Raw genomic sequence first — 24,219 nt, forward strand, 5'->3', positions numbered from 1 at the left:
CAACTGATGAAAATTTATTAAGTGGGTGAAAAATGAATTATTTTTATTTTAGGTACCAAGATTAAATGAGTATTAATGCACATTAGTTTAATTATTTCTTCTTCTTCTTTTTTTTTTTAATTCACTCAGAAATTAAAAAAAAATTATCTTTCTAACTTTGTTCTGTTTTAAACTTTATCTGCTTCTCCTGGAAACTTTGAAGGCCTTTGTTCCAAAGCATTAAAGCTCTAATCTAGAAAAGGTATGAACTGAAAGTTCCTTGAATTCCTACAGAACACTGTCTGGGGTACTCAAACCCCAAGCCTGCTTTTCAGGTAAGACCAACTTCAAACAAAGCCCTTGAAGCACTTTTATCTTTTAAACTAGTGCTAAAACGTGCCTGCTTCAATAAAAATTCTGCTGTCCAGTGAATATTTGTGTGGTTACATTCTGGTGCACAAAGGTTCTTGCCTGTAACTGAGAAGCTGGCTGCCAGGAGCACACCACTTGGGACTTCCGTATCTCAACCAATATATGAGAAAGCAGTGAAATTCAACAGGAAGGGCCCAGAATCTTGAGGCTCAGCCAAATCTAGCCCTTCAAGAAAAAGAGCAGGCAGCTGCCCTGCCCTCAGAGGTTCTGCTCTCTGCCAGCCACGGTGCCTCAAATGCCAACTGCTAGAGCTCCCTTAGATTGTCATTATTATTGCAGTGAACAAATGCCTTTTTAAAGAGGAAACACATGAGCCCATTAAACCCATCCTCATGGATTTGTTTCAGCCCAAGTCAACTAGCCTATCTCTTAGAAGAGAGCACACCAGACCCTGAACAAATGAAATTCCAACAATAAGCCATCATGATCAAGAAGAAGTGGGGAGGCAAGAACAGAGGGAAAAGTTAAGCTTGTAGGGGCATTGTTTGGATCAGGCCCTCAGCTGGAAGGTGGGGTGGTAAGTGGATTAGGGTCTGGACAGCCATGGGGTGCTATGTAATTGTGTGTGTATAAGACCTGGGGTTCCAAGGGCAATAAATGAGGTGCCACTAGTAACCTTTACCTCTCGGATTTTGTCCAGACATGTTCCAGTTTTCACCCTATGCTTTCTTGAGGCAGGAGGTGTGAGCGGCAAACTGGTATAAACTCTCAGGGTAGATGATGAATATTAGCTGGTTAATCTCACATTCAAGAAGCCCTGGTGGCATAACAGTTAAGTTCTTGGCTGCTAATCTAAAGGTTGGTGGTTCAAGTCTACCCAACAACTCTGCAAGAGAAAGATCTGGCTATCTGCTCCCATAAAAATGGGAGCCTAGCAGCCCTATGGGGTTCAACTCTGTCACATGGGGTCATTGTGAGTTGACATTGACTTGATGGCACCTAAAAAGAAAAATCTCACATTCTTTGATCTCTTTGCCAGAAGATATTACACATATATCTGGTATTTTTCTGTATTTGTAGAACACATGTTTACTCAGTTACTACCAAATTGGAACCAGCAATGTTCTTCTGATCCTTTGCTTGCTTTTAAAATAGGAAAAGTCTGAGGTTCAGGGCTGCATTTGTCTAGTTCCCCTTCCATTCCTTCTTTCCTTCCCTCCTTCCTTCCTTCCCCCTTCTTTCCTTCCCTCCTTCCCTCCTCCCGTCCTCCCTTCCTTCCTTCCTCCCTTCCTCCCTCCCTCCCTCTCTCTTTCCTCATCCCAATTGCTGCAGTATTTTTCCTCCTATAACATATGGATAAAGTATGAAGATTTTCCAGGTGAAGAAAATCCAGGGGAAAAATTGGACAAAAAGACTGGCTAATGACCAGAGTGTATTTAAAGTCTCATTTCAGTAACTGGTGAGGGTGATACTTCTGGAGTGTATGAACCAGCTGGTATTAGTGAAAGTGTGAAGATCTGCTGATGGAAGAGGGGGCGGGGAGGTTTGTGGGTGTGTTTTTAAAGTCTGTTGGATGCAACTGGCTTAATTTCCTTTGTTAATCTGCTTCAGTGTTTGTAGCAATTTCAGAGGGTCTTCTTTTCCCCTCTCCAATACGTTTGGCGACGTCTGCTGCTACAGTGCCACTCATTAGGCTGTCAGCTGTATTAAATGGTGTATGCTTCATTTACCTCAGAAAATCCTATCTTAGTGGACAACGGGAGACACAGAGTTGGGTTTCGTCAGGGGCTCAATCTGAGAAAGACAGAGATAGAGACGGATAAAGAGAGTGAGTCAGAGAAACAGGTATGGAAAAAGAAAGATAGACAGGGAGAAAGAGAGGAGACAGAGAACACCAGAGAAAAAGTGGGGCAGGAAGACAGACAGACCTACATACCCAGGGAGAAAGACACACCTAGCAAGCCATGGGGAATCAGAGCTAGAGACAGATAAGAGAGAGACAGAGAACAATAAAGAGAACAGGCTGCACAGAGAGTTGGAGAAATTGAGAATGTGGGAAGGGAAGAGAAGAAAGAAGGATGGGAGGTAGGGAGAGGGGGAAACAGAAAAGGGCAGAGAGGCAGGGAGACTGGAGGAGAGAGAAGAAAGAAAAGGAGGGGGAGGGAAGGAGAGAATCTTCCATGAAGACCCAGTCTTGTTTATGTAAGCCCTCTGTGATATTTTAGATCATCCATATGTGCATATTTTACCAGAAAACCAAACCCAAGAGGAGGTGAGGAAACACAGACTGTAGCACCAACTTAAACTCGTTGGAGCAATTACAGGCATTGAGGGAAGAAGGCAAGGGTAGTCGTTAAAAACAAAGCAAAACTCTGTAAAAGTACATATCCAAGCCTATCTTGTTTTTCGCAACAATTTCTCCATTAGAAAGTTGTTTGAGAGTGAAGTTCTGTGTACTGAATGCAGATTTCCCCAAGTTGTTATGAGTGGAGATAATTCCCTGTGGAAGATTTTCAAGTTGTCTTTTTAAGCACTTGTCTGCCTTGTGTCTGGCTCATCTATGGGCAAGGTGCCAAAGTTTGGGTATGTTCTCATAAAGGCGTTTTTGGTCGCAGGAGAGAGAAACCCAGTCAAATTAAAAGGGAAGCTAGTAATGACACTGATACTAGTACTAAGAGTGCTACTAGGAATATGCGCAGCTACCGCTTGTCAAGCACTTGCTAAGGACTAGGGACTATGTTAAACTCTTTAAATGTGTTGTTTCTTTATATTCTCACAGCAACCCTGTAAGGTAATACGTTTGACAGATGAAGGAACAGAGTCACAGCAGTTAAGTGACTCACTCGAAATTTCCTAGGATTTGAACCCAGGCAGCAAGGTTGGATGTCACCTAATATAGATAATAACAGCTGTATTAACAGAATATATGTATTCTGAATTGACTCGATGGTAATTGGTTATGTGTGTGTGTGTGTGTGTGTGTGTATTCTCACAGAGAACAAACTGGTCATTTCCTCTCCATGGCAGTTGGAGTTCTAAAGAATGGATTTAATATCTGTCCGCTTCACCTATTCTTCCCAGGACTTTGAATAGTGTGAGAGACGTTAGATGTTCGAAAGATATTACCATCCCTCCACACTGATGTCACACAGAATAACTCAAATATCTTGGAAGACTGTTCAGTACATCTCTTGTACCCAAACTAATCCAACAGTTTAGCCTAACTGAGTTGGCCATGGAGGCTGGAGGTGAGGAAACGCTGGGCTAAACTGTGGAAGGCATTGAATTCTAGCACTAGAAGCTGGAACTGGATTTCAAGACGGCATTTCCCGATGTGTGTTCCATTGAACGTTAGGTTTATAAGTTGTTATTAAATGTTACATGAAGAAAGGTTTCCAGGGTTAAAAATGTTTGGGAAATACTGGATTAACCATATTTTAGTAAAATTTTTTACTGCAGAATTTCTCAGAGCTAATGTATATCTATCCTTGCGTCATTCCAGTAGCTGGCACTGTCTTTTCCCTTTCTTCCCATCTGCCCAAATCCATACTTTTCTCAATTTTCGTTAGATATCTCATTTTGTACTCATCACCTACTGCCCTGTTTTATTATCGAATATTTGATGTATCTATTTTTTAATCTGTCCACATAGGTTATGAGTTTCTTGAAATTAAGGATTCAAACTTCCTGGCAACTCCATGGGCCTAGCACTATGTTATTTAAATAAGAGATAATAAAATATTTGTTGAGTGACACGTTCCAAAAAAGTAATGTGTCTTTGGTTCCGCCCAAAGTAGATTCTGAGACACAATTTGAGTACAAGTAGTTTATTTGGGGGGCGATTCCAGTAAGCCTGGAAAGGGAGTGGGGAATTGAGACGGGGGAGTGGGGGAGCGGATAAACGGCATGTTAATGAATGGGCTAGGGCTGTGGGCAACTGAGGCTCAGGCCTGATGGGAATCATCTGACAGGCCGTAGGATGCTGGGTTATTTTCCACTAACTTCTGTCCCTAACTGGTTGAGGACTGATCCTGAGATGTTAACGCCCTGGTACTTTCAACATGTTGGGCAGCAGGACTAGAGAAACCCTCAGACGGAGAGACACAGGAAGCCACCAGCGGGGGCTGAAACTCTACAGTGATCCCTGGGACATGGGCAGGGCCCTCATGATGACGTGTCACATTCTCCAAGAAGAGAATTACTTCATTGGCCTCCTCTATTCCCAACAGCTAAAACTATGTACTCGGGGTGCCTTGTACCAATAAATGAGCAGAGTTTTCCCGATGGCCTAACAAATTAACTTAGGTTTTTCCTGTTCTTAGAACCAGCTGCTCCATTTCTCCCCACTGCTTCAGCGGAAAATTGCCCTGTCAGCAATATCACAGCGTGATTTCTTTATCAAAGGTCATTACCAATTATTTTGTAAGGAACTGACGCGTCGGTAATTACCTGATTTTTATCTTTTTTATGTAGGTCATTTAAATTTCATTATTGTCATGTTACAGTCTCCCTGCCTACAAAGAAGCATATATTAAAACCATCAACTTTGCCTTAGCCTCGTATTATTGCCCATGTTTCATTTGTCATTTTGTCTCCTGTTCTGGAGAAGATCATAGCTGGTTAGTTAAAGTGCTGTGTAAAGGAACACAGGGAGATACAAGCAAATACATGCCCGGGCTCCTCCCCAGCTCTTCAGCTCCCCTGCTTTGCTCATCCTAACAGCAGGAGATGATGGCCTCCACTCCAGATGTCATAACCACTTGCAGCCTAACTAGCTCCTACAAGGAAGCCTACTTCATTATTAATACTGATTTTGGTTCTTGCCTTGATACGTTATTCACTCTTTCTCAGGATATTGGGATAACCTAGTCTCAAAGTTCTACTTCTTGATATAAAAAATAAAAACCAAACCCGTTGCAGTCAAGTTGATTTCAACTCGTGGCGACCCCATGTGTTGCAGAATAGAACTGAGCTCCATAGGGTTTTCTTGGATGTACTCTTTATGGAAGCTGGTCACCAGGCCTTTCTTCCATGGTGCCCTTGAGTGGGTGTGAACCCCTAACTTTTCAATTAGCAGTTGAGTGCAAATCGTTTGTGCCCCTCAACCTCAAAATTCTACCTATTGACATCGCCCATAAAGGCCAGAACTGGCTGATGTTCTTGTTGCATGACACCTTGCCTGGTCCTCTGCAGAAGAATTGATCTCTTCTGTCCTGGCTGTGGAAACATTTTTTAAGTCCCTCTATCATGTTGAGCTAATCATATCACATCTCTCGTTTTACCTACCATTGTTTATGGATTTGTCCTTCTCCCCAGATTAAGAATTTTCAGAGGCCACAGACTGTGTCTTACTCTTCACCTTTCCTTTTCTTCACAATACCCCATACTGTGCCTGGCATAGTTAGGTGTTCAGTGAGTATAACGAGTTGAACTGAACTCGAATATGGAGGAAAAATCCCCCTCTTCCCATCCCTTTCTTGGGTGCAGTATTGGAAATTGGAATAAACGGATGTTTAGTAGGGTTTTGGGGAGTGAATATCATCCACCACTCCCAACCTGAGACATATTAGCTCGTCCTGAAATTCCACTATTAAGTCATTCATGCTTAAAGAAGAACAACAAAGACGTCAAACAAATAAAAACCAGATACGGGTAGTATCTTAATTCCTATCCATTAGTATTAAGTTGAATCATAGCAAATTGCTATTTTTATGGTCAGAAATGGTGATTCCCACCTAATAGTTTAGCATGAATTAGCAGATTTGTGGGCAGGAGAAAAACAGGAAATGGCAGCTATGATGAAGAAAGAGGAAAGGCAAGAACACTGCATGAAGAAGGAGGCTTTGGTGTGGTTCATAGGAAGTTTGTAGGAAGCGTTACCAGGAAATGGTGTCAACTGGGGAAGGAGGGTGAGAAAAGATGATGTGGGTAGGCTGCAGAGTGAGTCCCCCTGAACTTTACAAAGTAGCCTCCAACCAGGTCTGTCACTGAGCAACCAAGGGACCAGTGTTTCCAGCCAGAGTGTTGCCACCCTAGAGGATGATGTGAGATACAGTCTGTTTTCAGTGTTTGTTTCTCAATGTGGGCAACTCAAGGGTGTGGAGACTCCAGGGAGAATGTCTTCTCTAATAGAGGCTGTATCTACAAGTCTGTACTCAGTGCAGGTAAGTGTTGGCTCTAAGTAGATCTTTTCTACCCACGAATATTTGCTTGTCAGCATCATAAACCAAAACCAAAATCAAATTAACAAAGCCCACACCTAAATCTTCTATTTGCATGTGGGAATGCCTTAAGCCATCTTTAAGAGAAAAGATCTCAGACTCTGCAGGCAATATTTAAAAAATGTAAAGGCTAACCAGAACAACAGATTCAACTTCCTCAACTGTGTCAAAAACTAAATGGCAGAGGCTTTAACCTTCTAATACCAATGGACAATAATGTTAGGGGGCCTTAATGTAAGCCTTGGTTCGCGTGACTCTTGGATATTCAAGAGCATGTTATAATGAGATCCTGTTGAAAAAAGAGGAGGAGTTAAGCACTTTTGTTGGGTACAACAGAGGGTTCTTTTTGTTGTGTGCCTTCAAATCAGTTTTCAACTCATAGCGACCTGATGAGACAAGAGTAGAACTGCCCTGAAGGGTTTCCTAGGCTGTAATCTTTATAGGTGCAGATTACCGGGTCTTTCTCCCGCAGAGTAGCCAGTGAGTTTGAACCACCAACCTTTTGGTTAGCAGCCAAGCGCTTAACCATTGTGCTACCAAATCTTCTTACAACAAAGGGTAGCTCCGTGTAATGAGGCGGAGTGAGAAAAGGAAGATCTGGGAATTACATATTTAAATAGAGTAGAGAAGAGGAGACAAGGCACTTTCTTGTGTTCCAGGAAGGCATAGCATCCCAGAATGGAATCAGAAAAACCAGGAATAATTTGCTGCCTCTGATAGCTTGTTTTTTCAGAAGGTCATGAAGTAATTTGTATGGACTTGGCTGTTTTCCCTCACACCAACACTGACCAGTGGAATTCTTCTATTCCACCGTAACCTAGAAACAGAATGGTGATGTAAAAAGGGTCAATTAGGAGTCCCTGGGTGTGCGAGGGGTTAAGCGTGATGGTACCCAAAAGGATGGCAGCTTGAACCCACCCAGAAGTGCTTCAGAAGGAAAGCTTGGTGATCTGCTTCCAAAAGGTCACAGCCTCGGAAACCCCAAGAAGCCCAGTTCTACGCTGCACACGGGGTCGCCTGGAGTCAGAATCAACCCAATGGCAACTGACAATGACAACAAACAAGAGTCATTTGATAATTCACATACAGGTGTTACATTTGAAGGCATACATGGGATAGCAGCAGAAAACCTGGTTTCTAGACTCCGCTCTAACACTAACTAATGATGAGAAATCAGATATATTCCTGAACTCTCAGGGCCTGGATTTTCTCATGTTCGATCCAATTGTACCATTTGCAATTAAGTTGCTGGTTCTAGCCACAGAATAATTCTAATTTATAGAAAGACATCATTGTTGAATATATTAATTGTCACCATGTGAATGAAGATAAATATCTGTAAAGAAAATACTGACCAAACAATAACCAAATAGTGTTTCTTCTTGGCCTCCTGTATTTATTTCTTCCCTCCATTGCTGTCCAAAAGGCATGGAGGCGAATCAGCAGGAATGTAAGAGCCATCTCAGTTTTTATCTGATGAAAAGAAGGAAAGGGAAGAGAATTGGAAAATAAAACCAAAGAAAACAACCAAACCCGTTGCTATGAGTTGATTCCGACTCATGGCCACCACATCTGTTATAGAGTAGAACTGCTCTGTAATGTTTTCTTGGCTATAATCTTTATCAAAGCAGATCACCAGTCCTTTCTTCCACTCCATCTCTGAGTGTGTTTGAACCATCAAACTTTTGGTTAGTAGTTGGGCCCAAACCAAATAGGCGTGGCATAAAAGAACAACAACAACCAACAGAACTCTTTCCACTGGGGAAAGGAAACCCCAATTCCCAAAACTGTAATAAAGACTTTAGGAAGAAAATCTCCCCCAAGGACCATTTCCCCCTCTTAGAATGCCTAGAATAGTGTTAACTTTTTCTGTCTTTGTATTCCTTCCCTTACACTTTCAAGGAATTGATTCAGGAGAAGGACTGCACCCAGAGTAAGTAATAAACATCTCCAGGAGAGGTGGGGGAGGACGGGCAGAAGCAGAAAGGAGATGAAGGAAAATCAATTGCTCGGTGCTGACAACTTCTTCTTGTAGTCACAGTATTCTGTCACATTGCATTAGCAGCACTTTGCAATTGTATGTGTTTTTGCTAACAGGCTGTAAAAGTGTAATCATATGAGCACTGAATCCATTGTATCAGGGGGAATGATTCAAGGGGATGTGCACTTTATTATACCAGTACGGTGTATAATGTGCTGCTTCCTGAAGTGAGACTTAGCATTCAAGGAAAAGAATATGATTTATTTGTTTGTTTGTCGTGGCATTGGTCCCTTTCAGGGAAAGCTGAGTGTTTCTGTCGGGGGGGATTCCCTCTCTCTCATCCTTCTCTGCCTTCTCTATGTATCCGAGCAGCGGGATCCTAAAAGTCACTTGGAGTATCGAGGTCCCAACCGGCTGAAAAAGCAATGGCTCTGCTTGGGTTTGTTTGCAAACAGCATTTGTAAAGCTAATGAGATTGTTGCTGCGGAGTCTGTTCTGCAAAGGAAGCTGAAGGAACAGGAGGGGAGGAATTTCACACCTGCCTGGGAATGGCTCCCTGGTCTGAAAAAACACACCCCAAAGAAGGTGCAGAGAAATACTCCTCTACAGTTAGAGATAGCAGGAAAGGAGACACAGGTCCTTGAGGATGGCTTCTGAGCTTTAAAGATCTTTGCAGGCATTGAATTATTTCTTCCCAGTGTTAGCATGTGTTTGTGGCCTTTTCTCGGTTCAGCCTTTCCTAACTACCCAGCTCTGAACTCCTGTAACGTGGACTGTCTGGCCACTCCTTGAGCCTTGATTATACACTGAATTGTCTTCCACATGTGTGTGCTTCATTGTACGTATGTGTGTGCGTGTGTATCTGCCTGTGTGTGCGTGTGTGTGGTACGTGTGTGTTTGTATATGTGTCTGTGCGTTTGCCTCTTTGGTTAGAGTGTCAGTCCTGTAATGCAGGGACTGTGCCTTGGACAGCTTTTCTCCCCTCAAGACCTGGCACAGAGTCCTGAGATGTTCGACAAGCAGTTCTTGCTTAACTGACTTCAACCAAAACTGGAAACCCCGGTGGCACAGTGGTTAGGAACTACGGCTGCTAACTAAAAGCTTGGCAATTCGAATCCGCCAGGCGCTCCTTGGAAACTATGGGGGTAGCTCTATTCTGTCCTATCGGGCCGCTATGAGTCGGAATCGACTCCAGGGCAGCAGGTCAATGGGGTTTTAAAATTGACCTCTGGATCTGCCTTTCAGCTATGACATCTCTTTGCAGTGCACATTTTGAGATGGGCCAGAATTTCTTATCTAAACCTGGCGATGTCTACCAACCTACGTTGTTGTTGGTAGGTGCCCTCGGGTGGATTCTGACTCATAGTGACCCCATATGACCAAACAGAACTGCCCCATGGGCATTTCCTGGCTATAGTCTTTACAGATCGCCAGGTCTTTCTCCCAAGGAGCCACTGGGTGGGTCTGAACTGCCAACTTTTTGGGTAGCAGCCGAGTGCTTAACTGTTGAGCCACTAGGGCTCCTTTCAATTGACACTAGCCTCTCGCACTCGGGAGTAATACCCAACACTGACTGAGCTCTTGCTGTGGGGCCAGAATTGTTCCAGGTGCTTTAAATGTAATCATTTATTTAATCCTTGCAATGTCATTATGAGATGGGCACTATTATTATCCTCATTTTACAGATGAGGAAATTGAGGCTCAGAAGGATTAAGTAATTTGTTCCAAATGACTCACAGATTCAAACCCATACAATTTCTTCATTAAACCACTATGTTTTAAGTTTTATATATAAAAAAAAAGTTTTATAGCCTTTCCTAATTAGAAATTGGATGGTTCTGTGTATTCTATACATAGATATTTCCATTTTTAAAATAACATTTATGTTTATTTTTTCTGACTAGGGCTTTTTGATGCAACAAAATAATGTTATAAAGCACTGTTAACTGTTTGGTCCAGTTGCGCAAGTAAGGCATGTATTGTCTTTCGCTAGCCTCAGTATTTCGTTCTGAGCCTCAATATGCGCTACCAGTGGGCCGACAGAACCCAGTTTAGACAGTGCAACCCTTTAAAATGGGCTTCTCACAGACAGAGGTATATCAACAGAAAATAGCACCTATGGCAAGAGCTGAAATTGCGCCCCCGCAGGCCCTTAGCGAGGGTAACCAGCTTCTGGGGCAATTTCTAAGTTGCACCCCCTCTCAATTTCAAGATGAATAGATGTTGATAGTGGCAATCTGGCAGCAGAAACACCTTCCCCCTTCTTTTCCAGCTGCCTCAGTCAGGCATCTTTCATATTTGTGGCACCTTGAAATGCCATTCTGCACCTCCTCTGGCACCCCATTGGACTTGCACCCAGAGGCAAGCCCCTGTCCTTCTGCTCCCCTTGAAGGATCTGCTCACTGGCACCTCCCCTCAAGTGGCACACAGGGCACATATCATACCTGCTATATCTTAGCTGCGTGTCTGTGGCAGGAAACGTATTCTGGAGCCTTAGCAATGGCTGGTAGCAGAGGATGTGATGAAGACAGGCAGGGGTGGGTAAAGGGTGGCATTGGCCAGGACTCCAAATTATAGTTCCTAAGAAATACGGTGATTTTGACCTGCATCTGGGCTGGCATCCAACATTGAAGCAGGTCCAGCCAGGCTTCAGGCAGAGGTGGCATTTGGCAGCTGAGTAGTAGGAGGATCTTGGTTCCTGGTGGTTAGTGACTAAGAGCAGTTGCCCATCTAGTTGTGAAGGCTATGGGCATAGAGTAGAGCCCCCATCAAGAGGGGGCTGGCCCGGGTAGGAGAGAGACAGGGGCTCATACATATTGAGCACCTGTTGGAGCTTCAGAAAAATACTGTGAGGATTTATTATTATTTCCATTTCACAACAGGAGCTGAGATATTACCTAACACACTCCTTTACTCACAACTACCAAAGGATGGGGTTAGGATTTGAACCCAGCACTGTCTAGCCCGAATGCTGGGAGTCTTCCACACCACTGCCTTATCTGTCAGGCTTACACAGCGGAAGTAAGTGGAGCTGAGGCTACAGACTGCAGGTCCTCAGTGCCTACTGATGACACCACTAATGTGGATGGAATTTCCACATACTTTGACAATCATTAATATGGTGACACTTTAGGCGTGTTGGCCAGGTAACTGAGGTGATGGATTTAAGTGGGATCTAAAGTGGGGACCTAACCCACTTTGCCCCAAGGAGTTTACCTTCCTGAATGGGAGGCTATTTTAAAATTCCACATTGGGCTCTATTATTGTTATTTAATAGTTTCCTTTCTGGCTAATAGAATAAGTCCATTTTGGAAATACCAGAGAGATTCCACAAAAGAGCACCCTGGTTTTCTCCTTATGTGTTTCTAGCACGTGCATCCGTGTGTGAGTCCAGACGTGGAGCTGTTAATGTCTGAGAGGTGAGAAGGTGGGTCAGGCCCATGGATGGATCGTGCGCTCCTAAGAAGGGCAATGCTGACACATTCTAGCAAAAGTATTTCAAAATACCCACCAAGGAAATGCTCTAGCTGATGTTGGCCATGAACACATCATTGGTGCATCAGTGGGCTTTGCAGTCATTAATCCTGAGTCCTTCAGGCCCTGGGGATAGTATGAATTACTTTAGAGAAATTAAAAATTGCTTATAAAATTCTTCAATGTATACTTTTTTGGATTGCCTCGTTTTCAATTATTCTGAGCTCTATTCGTTTGGCAGCAATATTTACTGAACACATTTTCTCTTGACTTTGAGATTTCCCAAAACCATTCTTTTCTCATCAAGCAACATTTATTATTCACCTACTTATTTTGTGATGAGTCTGTGGGTAAACCAGAAGTACAAAAAAAAAAAAAAGGTCCTAACCCCAGTTACAGTGTGCTCTTACACAGGATAGAAATCATCGATACATGAAAGTTAAATATCAACACAAGAGGTAAGCTACAGTTCAGCATACTGGTTCTAGAGAGGCCCATAAAGTAGTAACGAATTGAATTGACAGTACATACTCCAGGAGTTCAGAGGACGGTGTACTATTGGTGCTATTGGCTATTCTGGGGAGACATCACGCTGCAAAACAGAGCAGGTAGAGACAAGATCAAAACCTGATTGTGGAGAAAACTTTATTCACCACACTCTAGTTATCCCTGGAGGTTTTTGAACTGGGGAATGATCTGACACCAATATGGAGAAACACTTTAAGATGACTACCCTTCCTTCGGCATTTTATGGATTCTCTGTGTAAAGTAAAATCCTTCAGAGGATGCAAGAGTGATTAGTGCTTCTTTCCTTGGGTGATCTTTGGGCCCAATGGTGCTTTCCAAAAGAAGAGTCAACAGTAGCTATGGAATCTCCGCTCTGGAGTGTTCTACTCCATCAGCCAGGTGGCCCCTCTTGCCTACGTAGTGAACTGCAGCTCTCAGCAGAGGAAGGTGGAAGAAGAGCTGTGAGATCAGGCAGGTCCTGGCAAGGTCTCTACTTAATGACAAATCAACAGTGTGTGCTAGAAATAAGCTAATTCTGTAATGAGCCTGTCTCGATGTGATTATTTATGCTTCCCTATAACGGAAACAATGGTATTTTAATAATCTACATAGCATTTAATTATAATCCAGTTATCTGATGTAAATAATTTCAGTGCTCTCTAATACAACAAATCTCCAGTGTGAAATATCTAACTAATAAGAGATGACAGGTGGTCGTTACTCTGAAAACCTCACCATCTTTCACTAGCACTTGCTGTGATAAGCTATATAAACCATCCTTCAATCTGGGAAACTCCCCAGGTAGCCCTCAAGGGAAATCCAGGCATTGAGTTCCCTAGGACCAGACAAATGGTAACATCTTTGGTGTGAAGACAGAGGCTGCCAGAGACAACTGATTATTGAGGACTATTTGAGGCTCTTGATTGTCATTACCTAATTATCAAGGCCTGTAAACTCAGGTGGTAGTGGTTGTAGTTGTTAGTTGCCATCAAATCGATTCCAATTCATGGACACCCCATGTGTGTGGGGTAGAACTATTGCATAGGGTTTTCGAGACTGACCTTCCAAAAGCGGATCGCCAGGCCTGTCTTTCGAGGCACCTCTGGGTGGGTTCGAATTGCCAACCTTTCAGCTAGTAGTCAAGTACTTAACTGTTTGGTCCACCCAGGGACTCTAAACTCAGGTTAGTTCAGAGCAATAATGAGGTTATGATCATGGATTCTGTCCCCTGTGATCTGGTCCTCCTTTATTTATTTATTTATTTTTGAATTGTGCTTTAGATGAAGGATTACACAGCAAATTATTTTCTCATTATACAATTAATGCATATGCTGTTTTGTGACATTGGTTGCCCACCTCACGACATGTCAACACTCTTCCCTTCTCAACCTTAGGTTTCCTATTACCAGCTTTCCTGTCCCCCTCTGCCTTCTTATCCTTGCCTCTGGCCTGGTGTGCCCGTTTAATCTCATTTTGTTTTATGAATCTGTCTAATCTTTGGCTGAAGGATGATCCTCAGGAGTGACTTCATTACTGAGCTATAAGGGTGTCCAGGGGCCATACTCTTGGGATTTCTCCAGTCTTTGTTAGACCAGGAAGTCAGGTCTTTTTTTGTGAGTTAGAATTTTGTTCTACAATTTTCTCCAGCTCTGTCCAGGACCCTCTATTGTGATCCCTGTCAGAGCATTCAGTGGTAGTAGTTGGGCACCAACTGCTTGTACTGGACTCACTCTGATGGAGAATGTGGTAGTTTTCGTCCATTAGTCTTTGGACTAATCTTTCCCTTGTGTCTTTGGTTTTCTTCATTCTCCCTTGCTTCAGACAGGGTGAAACTAGTGGAGTATCTTAGATGGCCACTCACAAGCTTTTAAGATCCCAGACTCCACTCATCAAGGTAGGATATAGAACATTTTCTATGAGTCAGAATCGACTCAATGGCAATAGGTTTGGCTTGGTTTTGGTATACCAATCAAGCTAGATATCCCCTGAGACCATGGTCCCCAGCCCTCAGCCCAGTAATTGGGTCCCTCGGGGAGTTTGGATGTGTCTATGAAGCTTCCATGACCTTCCTTCATCAAGTTTCTTCTTTATTCTTGATATTGAACAGTTATTTGTTTTAAGTAAGTATGATTAGCCAAGAGGGTAAAGAAGAATAGATACAGTATTTTGACTCCTTAAACACTACTGCAAAACATAGCTCAAAAGAAGTAGCCACCAACAATTAATTTTAAAAAGTCATCGATATTTGTAAAAGAAAGGATGCCATTTTATGGGGGAATGTCTTTCAAAAAACTCTGGTATTTCTGGACAAAAGGATATAGAACAGCTCTTTAGGCGGCAAGAATAATGCTTGCTGCTGATTTTCTGGGTGAGTAACCATCAATCCCACATTTCCTTGACTCCATTTAGGCATAGTCCCAGTGCTGGCTGCACTCATGTCTTCATTGGAAGTATGCAGAATAGTTTGGTGTTGATAGCGGAAATTAGACACAGAGGAAAGTCAGAAAGGCCTCAAATACTTGTGCCCCAAATAAAGGCCTGCAGACTTACTTGATATTTTGAAACCCTATAAATGGAAATTGTACATGGTGGAGTATCTGGATAACTTAAAACTCAAAGTTAATTATAACGCTCAAAGTTTAAAAGAAAATTGGAGTCAAAACAAGGTGTAATGATTAGAAACATGGAAGCTAGGTGAATATTTTTCATGCCTCTGCCATGGGAGAAAGACCACTGGAGTCATATATGTCTTCGCCTGCATGGCTAAGCCATAGTGAGACAATGGCGAAAACCAATGGGGCTGGAGAGTTTGCTTTCTAAGTTTCCATTCAGCGATGTGGTTGGATGAGCCTATGATGCATAAAGTATATTAGGAGGGAAACTTTTCATTTGTCACTAAATGTTTCACTAATATTTTTCCAGTCATCACTCCATACTATTTTAACACTGCTACTGCCCCAGCCCATGTTTTCTGAAAATGTTCCTGCCTCTCTCACCACTATGTCACATATCTCACATGGTTGATTCCTCTTACAATGCCATTCATCTGTTTCTGATGCCTGTCCTTGCCCATCTTTCAGAGTCCAGCACAAATAAAATCTTCACTGTTTCCCTAGATCATTAGTTTGTACTTGTCTTAAGGATCCTGAGTTAGGCACATTCTTTCCTGATTCATCTTTGCAACCCACACAGCTTTTTCCCTACTTTCAATGTTAAATAAAAATTTTTGAATGGATAAGTGATTGTGGGGTAAAGACTGTTTTGGCTCTGTGAGAAATATGAACTTCAGAAATTTATTTCAAATTATGGAGACTGGGTGAGTCTTCTTTAATAATGGCATTCACCTGTACCTTTAAAAATATTTCTTTTCTGACATAGGTTACCAAGTTAGTAGATTGTAAGTTCCATGAGGGCAGAGATGGTCTGCTTTGCTCAGCACAATATTCCCAGTACCAAGATAATGACTAGCCAAAGGTAAGTCGCTCAATTAATTTTTTGTTGATAGAACATAGATTCCATCCCTTGGTTTTAGTTTTTCTCCTGGGAAAGGCTTAAAGAATCTAATTCTTCTTCCTTATGACAACTGTTCAGAGACTTGAAGGCTGCCTTCATTTACCACTCAATCACCTACAAGTTGTAGTTCTACAGGTTTTTTTTTTTTTTTAATCCCCAGACCCTTTGCCATTCTAGCCCCCATTTTCTAAACATGCTGTAGTTTGTGTTCTGCTATTTAAAGATGGTTCCTAGAATGGCATATCATATTTCAGCTGTAGTTCGTCTGTCGTACACTCGACCAGGACCATCATCTTCTTTAGATGGTATGCCTTCATTAACGTAGCCTAAGCCTGTCTCAATTCTTTTGCAAGTAACATCACATTGCTGTTGACTCTTGAGCCCACAATTATGTAAAACTTTTTTTTTCCATTCAGTATGCTCCTGAGATGCACAATTAGTGTTTTAGACCCCTTTCTAGAACATTGTATTTGTTTTCAAAAAATATAGTCTGCACATTGCACCTTGAATTCCACTATTCTCATCCTTCAAAATCATTATCCTTCTTAAATTCAAATAAAATCTGTATCTTTATTCACTTAGCAGTTTTTTATTGAACATCTACTATATGCCAAACACTGTGTAATTCATTAAATGTGGCACTTTATAAGGTGATCATGATACCTACTTCCATATATTACAGCCACTGAGAAAAAATTTTAATGTCTAACGATGAGGACACAACCCTATGGCAGCCAGTTGGAACCTCTTCTAGCTACTTATTCATTCATTAAGCAGTATTTTCTAGATATGCTATTTTCAACCAGTTAATAACCCACCTAATATGTTATCTGGTTCATTATCCAGTACATATCCAATCCATAAAAACATGATTAAGGATTCATTTTAGGCATCATTTGGTTGCAAGTAATAGAAAACTTATTGAAAGTGGCTTAAGTAAAAATAGGCTTATAAGGATACAGGGTAATCTCATATAACCCAATTGTGACAAATACTACTGGGCCCCATTATATGTTGTTGTAGCAGTTAGATGCCGTTGAGTCAGTTCTGACCCATAGTGACCCTATGCACAATAGAACAAAGCACTGCTCGGTCCTGTGCCACGCCCACAATCATTATTATGCTTGAGCCCATTGTTGCAACCACTGTGTCAATCCATCTCGTGGAGTGTCTTCCTCTTTTTTGTTGACCCTCTACTTTATCAAGCGTGATGTCCTTCTCCAGGGACTGATCTTTCCTGACAACATGTCCAAAATATGTAAGACATAGTCTTGCTATCCTTGCTTCTAAGGAGCATTCTGGTTGTACTTCTTCCAAGACAGATTTGTTCATTCTTTTAGTACTCCATGGTATATTCAATATTCTTCACCAACACCACAATTCAAAGGCATCAATTCTTCTTCTATTTTCCTTATTTATTGTCCAGCTTTCACGTAGATGTGATGTGGTTGAAAATACCATGACTTGGGTCAGTCACACCTGAGTCTTCAAGGTAACATCTTTGCTTTTCCCATTACATGTACCAAACCAAAAACCAAACCAGTTCCTTTTGAGTTGATTCCGACTCATAGTGACCCCATAGAACAGAGTAGAACTGCCCCATAGAGTTTCCAAGAAGCGCCTGGTGGATTCGAACTGCCGACCTTTTGGTTAGAACTTAATCGCATGTACAAGTATATGTATATATACATTCATATATGTACATGTATTTGTATTTATATATACGTATTTATCATCTATAACAAAGTGAAAGCTCATTACTTGGCTATTTTATGCATTTCTGTCTCTCAGACCCATGCATACTCTTCAGCTCTCCATTCTTTTTACTGTAGGTTGTCTACTTCTGTAAGACTTTTAATTTTACCTCCCTTTGACTTTGATTTTTGTGTGGTGTCACCTTGGTACCATCTCTACATGAACATATTGCTCCAGGGTCCGGTGCCATTTGCCGATTTTTTTTTTTTTTTTTTTTTAAATCCTGGTAGGAAATGATCTGACTTGTCAATGGCCATGCTCATTCAAGAATTTTGCGAGAAGGTAGATTAGTTCCTCTGGTCAAGCCTGTCCAAGCAACTGTGGGTGAGGAGGAAGGAGAGTGGAACCATTTAGTAAGAAGGTCTGTGTATTTACAGGGCTGATAACCTGATGAAACTAGAAAATCAGATTGATGTGGCAGGCATGTCTTCCAGCATGTCACTCGGACAAGAACATCATCATAACCTCTCTGAAATCTAGACATACTCTGTCTATCAAATCCCCCAACGGACTAGTTTAATAAAGTTATCAAAGGAAGTGAGATTAATCTGGCAGGACTTTTTCTTGGGTAACTTGTGTCTTAGATTTTACCACATTTTCTAAGGAACCACAAATCATCTCTTTAACAATCCATTCTAGACCATTCCCCAGGATCAAGCTCAAGATCATAGATCTGTATTATGAGGCACCAAAAATAAGATCTACAATTGCACATCTCTAGTAACCATGATTCTTCAATTATCTATTGATAATGATTCAGTAATCCTATGTTTGAGTTTAGTACATGAATGTGGAGGACATGGAGATGTTCTGTCCATATTGCCCTTCAATGAAGGACTTGTTATCCCAGCTGCTGATAGTGCTGCCAACAATAGCCTTCAGTTCTCAGCCCTGGCAAGGATTGGCTTAGCTTCTGAGAGCTGGCTGGCCCAAGTTCACACCCTTCTGGTAGTGTCCTACATTTAGAGACTAATCAAGATTGAGCAATAAAGACTCAGCCATTTCAGTCCAACATGGGACAGCTCTGAGGGGCCATCAGCCTACATTGCAAGGTGACTATTCCTTGTACCCAATCCTGTTTCCTTCTCATTCTTTTCATGGGTATTGATCCTTCCTAATAAACATCCTACAAACTAAACCCCATTTTAGAATCTGCTTCTTAGAGAACCCAACCTATGACAATGGAGGAACTTAATATCCATATTCTTCACCGGCACTTAATTGTTCACTGACTTTTGACATCTTTTGAATTTTCTTGTAGCATATGTAATTTTTCTATGTGCCCTTGTCTTCCTATCTTGAGTGTAAACTCTTTGAGGACCACATTCCATGTACTATACTTCTTTATGCCTTCACTGTATCCTCATCCAAGTCCTTGTTCAAATATCTCTTCTCCTTGAGGCCTCCTTTGGCCACTCTATAGAGAATTGCCTCGTCCTCCCCCTAGCCCTTGTACTGCCATCCACTTTACCTGCTTTATTTTTTCTCCGTAGCACTTATCACCTTCTAATATATAATTTGCTTTTGCTTTTTTATTGTGGTAAAAGTATATATATATACTGGTGGCTCAGTGGTTAAAGTGCTTGGTAACTGCAAGTTTGGTGGTTTGAAACCACCAGTGGCTCTGTGGGAGGAAGATGTGGCAGTTTGCTTCCATAGAGATTTATAGCCCTAGAAACCCTATGGGGTCTCTATAAGTCGGAATCACCTTGATGGCAGTGGGTTTGGTTTTTTGGTATATATATGTGTGTGTGTGTGTGTGTGTGTGTGTGTGTGTGTAAAACAAAACATTCACCATTGCAGCATTTTGTACACGGATAATTCAGTGACATTGATTACATTCATCATGTGCAACCACCATCGCTAATTTGCTGATTTTTTATTGTCTATCTCCCTCCTTTAGAATGCAGTCTCTATGAAGGCAGAGATTTTTCTGTTTTGTTCACTGTTGTAAGCTCAGGGCATGAAACAGGACTTGACACACAGTAGGCATCAGTCAATATTTGTTAAATTTAATTGAGTTAAGTTAGCAAAGACCTTCCATTCCAGTGTAAAATAATGTCCAGTAACAGGAAATAGATGGCACACTCCAACTGGATATTTGAGGAGAGTTTAATTAACGAAACATTTAGAAAGGTGTGAGGAAGGTTTAGGGAAGCCAAGGAGGGATATTTCAGTACCTGGGGCTAGCTAAAGCAGGGAGTCCCAGACCTGACTCCACTCCAGGCCTGAAGGTCCAGGTGGAAGAGCAGTTGTGGGGAACCCAGAGAAAGTAGCTGTAAGGAACTGTAACCTATAGTAGAGGGATGCATCCAGCTTGCAGTGCTTGGCAGGGGTGGAGCCGTGGCAATAAATACTCTAGCCTCACATTCCTCCCACCCTCTGGTCCCCTTCTGGGCTGGACTCTTATGGCCAGTGAGCAAAAAAGCCCACTAATACTGTCCTTAGGAGACAGCCTCCCAGGCACAGAGCAGGGTGGAAAAAGAGAAAAGGATGGAGGATGAATCTGGGAAGGCTAACAGGGAATACCCAGAAAACCTCTTAAAGTAAATGAGCTGTTGCATTTTGTCATCAAGTTGACCTTAGGGCTTGGAGAAGTCTAGCTACTTGGAGCAGAAATGGAAGCTGCTGCCAGGTGGATGAGCTACAGAAAACCTGGGGGAGTTATGTGGATGTCGAGCCATGGTGAATGCATGGAGGGGAGAAGTCTTACTTTCAAGAAGGAGAAGGTGAGTGTCTGAAAGTGGGAGCTGGTGCTGGAGAGAAGCTAATCCTTGAGAGAAAGCTTAGTTTCCAGGCTGGGATACTGATAGTTTCCATGCACTCTACCAGGAAGATTCTATGGACAGCAATCATAGGTGATAGTATCCTTCCCTGGCAGGAGGAAGGATATAAGCAATAGCATGCTGTACCTTCATATGTTAGAAACAACAACACAGAAGCTAGAAGGCTTCCAGGGGCAGGGCACAGCTAATGGTATATGTCAGCAGTTGCTCTCTCTCCCACCTTTGAGGAGACTGCAGTTGGTTTTGAGGGTGAGTGCAAGTTACACAAATCTAGAAGAGGATGCAACACCATCTCATCTCTCTCGTTCCTAGACTGAGTGTGGCTTCTGAGAAATTTGCTTTACATTAGCATTCAAGCCACTCTGAGAAGATTCCAAGACTGTGGGGAATGACAGGAGGGTTCAGCATCCAGGATTCTGGCTGTTGATGATGGTTTGAAGCTGCAACCTTGGGTGCCAATCTGGTGTCCTGACTCCCTGCCTGCCAGGAATGCCCTGCAGTGCCATTGCCCTCCCTTCACCCTGGCCACCTGCCAGTTGGCACGCAGTAGCAAGTTGGAGTCTGAGTGGTCCACCTGCCTTCTGGGTGAAAGAAGAGGGCTGCAAAAAGCCCTGGAAGCCACCCCTGGTGCCAGACATGCAAACAAAACTGGCAGAGTGGAAAGAAGCTGAGAACTAATGCAAATGTGGGTGTGTGAGACAGAGCACAGAGGGCCTGAAAATGGTGCTCTGCATTTCCACTTGGTTGAGGAGACTTTTGAATCTGGGGCAGAGTGGCAGGAACAGCTGTTGAGAGATGTCACTGTCAACCCCAGGATAAGAGGTGGGAGCTAGGGTGCAGCAGGGGAGCACCTTTGCAATGGAAAACTGCACAGCGTCCATCAACAACTTGTAAAGGTAATGGGGAGCTTATGCTTTGTGTGATAAAGAAGGCAAGACAAGGAAGAACAAAACTCTGAGTAAAAACAGTTTAAGGCATGGTGGCTATCATCCAGATGGTGGCTGAAGAAGGAGTGAGTTGGGGAAAGAGGATACCACTATGATATCATCAACAGCAGTGAGGTCCTCTAGGTGGGAGAAACCTGAAAAGCAGATGGGAAATAACTCCCTACCTATAGGATGAAGTCCAAACCATATAGCCAAGGTAATCACATGTATTTCCATGGCATTCATTTCCCACTCTCATCTGAGGACTCCACCCTGATCTCTTGATCTCATTCCTGAGATTTCAGACTCAAATACTTTTTACTCAACTTTACATCAACATCTGGAGACCTGGCAGGGACTCCAAATTGAGCTCTTCCAAAATGACAATCATCATCCTCCATCCACACAAGCACCATCTTCCTCCTTTTCACCAAATTGCATTACATTGTTTGGGTTATTCAAACCAGATTCCTGACTACCATCATTGCTTCCTTGGTTTCTTTATCTCTAGCCAGTTCATCCCCAGGTCCAGTTGGCTTGCACATTTATTCTTCACCTTCATTATCACTTCCTTAGTTTAGAACTTCATCATTTCTTATCTGAGTCATGGAGTCCTCTCCCAAGAATTCTGTTCCCCACAAATCCAATTTCTATACTGTAGCTAGAGTGATCTTCCTGAAACTTAGAGTATGTTACTCCCTGCTTAAAATTTCCTTCTACTGTTCCAGGATGTACTTCAAATTCCCTGGTGTGGCTTGCCTGCGTTAGCTGAAATGTCAAGCTCTAACTAAATTATCACTTCATCAGAGAAGCCTCCCATGATCTCTGAAATTGATCAGGCTCCCCTTACCTAACTGTTCGCATACCTCCCTTGTGATACAGGTAAACATTTGACTGAAAACTTGTGTTCCCCTTCTACTGAAAAGAGTTGTGGCTAATCAGTGGCTCTCCACCCAGAAACTTCATTTCCACATTCCTGCATTTAGGTGAGACAATGTGGCTTGTTCCCACCAACGAAATGAGAGCTCAAGTGATGTGTATTACCTCTTGGTACTATCTTCTAGGCTTTTCCTCTTCTCTCATTGACCAGCTGGATGGGGAGATTCTAGAAGACTACTTTGGAGAGGCCCTGGGTGGAAGAAGGGCAGTGGATGGAGCCAGAGGGGAAAGGAAACTGAATTCTTGAGTTACCCACTGGAGAACTGTCCAATATGTTACTATAATGTGAGCAAGAAATAAATCTTCATTGTGATAAACCATTGAGATTTTGGGGTTGTTTATTAACATCTAAGCCAGAAACCAAACCCGTTGCCATTGAGTTGACTCCAACTCATAGAGACCCTATAGAACAGAGTAGAACTGCCCCATAGAGTTTCCAAGAAGTGCCTGGTGGGTTCGAACTGCTGCCCTTTTGGTTAGCAGCCACAGCACTTAACCATTATGCCGTCAGGGTTTCCTTTGTTACATCAGCTATCATAAATTTCCCTGACTAATACATCCATCCAGGCTCACACGGCCACACCGAGCTATAAGAGAGATGTGGCCATATATGTCTGTTGTAATCACGTGGATGAGAAAAACCACCTAAAGGGATAAGAGAGAACATGATAGAAGAGACTTGAATCCCTGGACTCCATGGAGCAGACTCTCTTCACACCATGACATAACAGAAAAAAACCTTCAATCTTGTCTGAGTCAATGTATTTTGGGGTCTGTTTGTAATGGCAGCTTAGCCTATTCTCTAGCCATGCAATGAACCATGCACAGGGGCAGGTAGATCAAGGAGATGGTGTTTATTAAAGGGTCTTGGTAACTGTGGGCTATGCTGGTGAGTGGACATGTGCACTGTCCAGCCATGTGGCTAGAGTGGAGGATGCTGTCATTACCAGTAGTTCTCCAGCATATCCTCCAGCCAGCCAGAAGCAGATGTGTGATCTTTGCATATTTCAGAGACTGTCTTCCTTTTTAAGCTGTTCCATTAAAAAAAAAACAAAAAACTGTTCCTTTTTAAGCTAGTCAGTGATTTCCTTTGTAGAACAAAGTTGATTGGCCTCCTCTGAGCCCAATGAATGGATAAGTCTTTCCATGGATAAGGCTTTTAAATCTGGAAAGCCAACTATACCTGATAATAGAGTCTCGTACACAGTGTCTACAAAAAAGCCCTGCTCTGATGGGAAATCAGCTTTGGCCTGTGTTATCTGGAAAATTAAAGAAAAAACATTGATTTGGAACTTCAGTTATTCAGATAATTATTCCCTAACATCACTCAATGTTCTCTAGGCCTGAGCTTCGACTCTTGTGATTTTTTTTTCAGGTAAAACTTGAACAAATTCATCCGTTTGGATTTTTTTTTTTTCTATTTAATTTGGATATTTGCTCCCAGCCCTAGAAATTGCCTGCCAACTTCCTGTCAGAAGTACCTTTCCACAGCTGTGTTATAAATATCTGGGAAAAACTAGGGAAGGGGGGGGATTAAATTGAAGTTTGCAATGCTATTCCTCCCAGTGCCAAAAAAGTCCTGGGAGGAGCAGATAATAATATCTCACATTTACAATTTAGATCTTGAGCCCACTGGCCAGGGAGTGGATCCAACATTTTACAGCTTCTTACAGGGCTGATGGTATTTAAGGAGTTGGATGACTGTTTAGTGATAACATTTATTATTAATTATTTTACATTATAAAGCATTGTAATTAAAAAAAACT

The 24,219-nt window shown here is 42.3% G+C and overlaps 1 long non-coding RNA gene across 1 annotated transcript; it reads left to right on the top strand.

The window, feature by feature from the left end:
* Positions 1-5,764: 5,764 nt before the first annotated feature.
* Positions 5,765-23,870, top strand: LOC111749588 (uncharacterized). Its single transcript, XR_010323445.1, has 3 exons — positions 5,765-16,008; positions 20,379-20,531; positions 22,579-23,870. It is a non-coding gene; the product is annotated as an uncharacterized LOC111749588 (long non-coding RNA).
* Positions 23,871-24,219: the final 349 nt, after the last annotated feature.

The sequence above is a fragment of the Loxodonta africana genome, chromosome 11, assembly GCF_030014295.1.
Source record: "Loxodonta africana isolate mLoxAfr1 chromosome 11, mLoxAfr1.hap2, whole genome shotgun sequence".
In the NCBI taxonomy this organism is placed as follows: domain Eukaryota; kingdom Metazoa; phylum Chordata; class Mammalia; order Proboscidea; family Elephantidae; genus Loxodonta; species Loxodonta africana.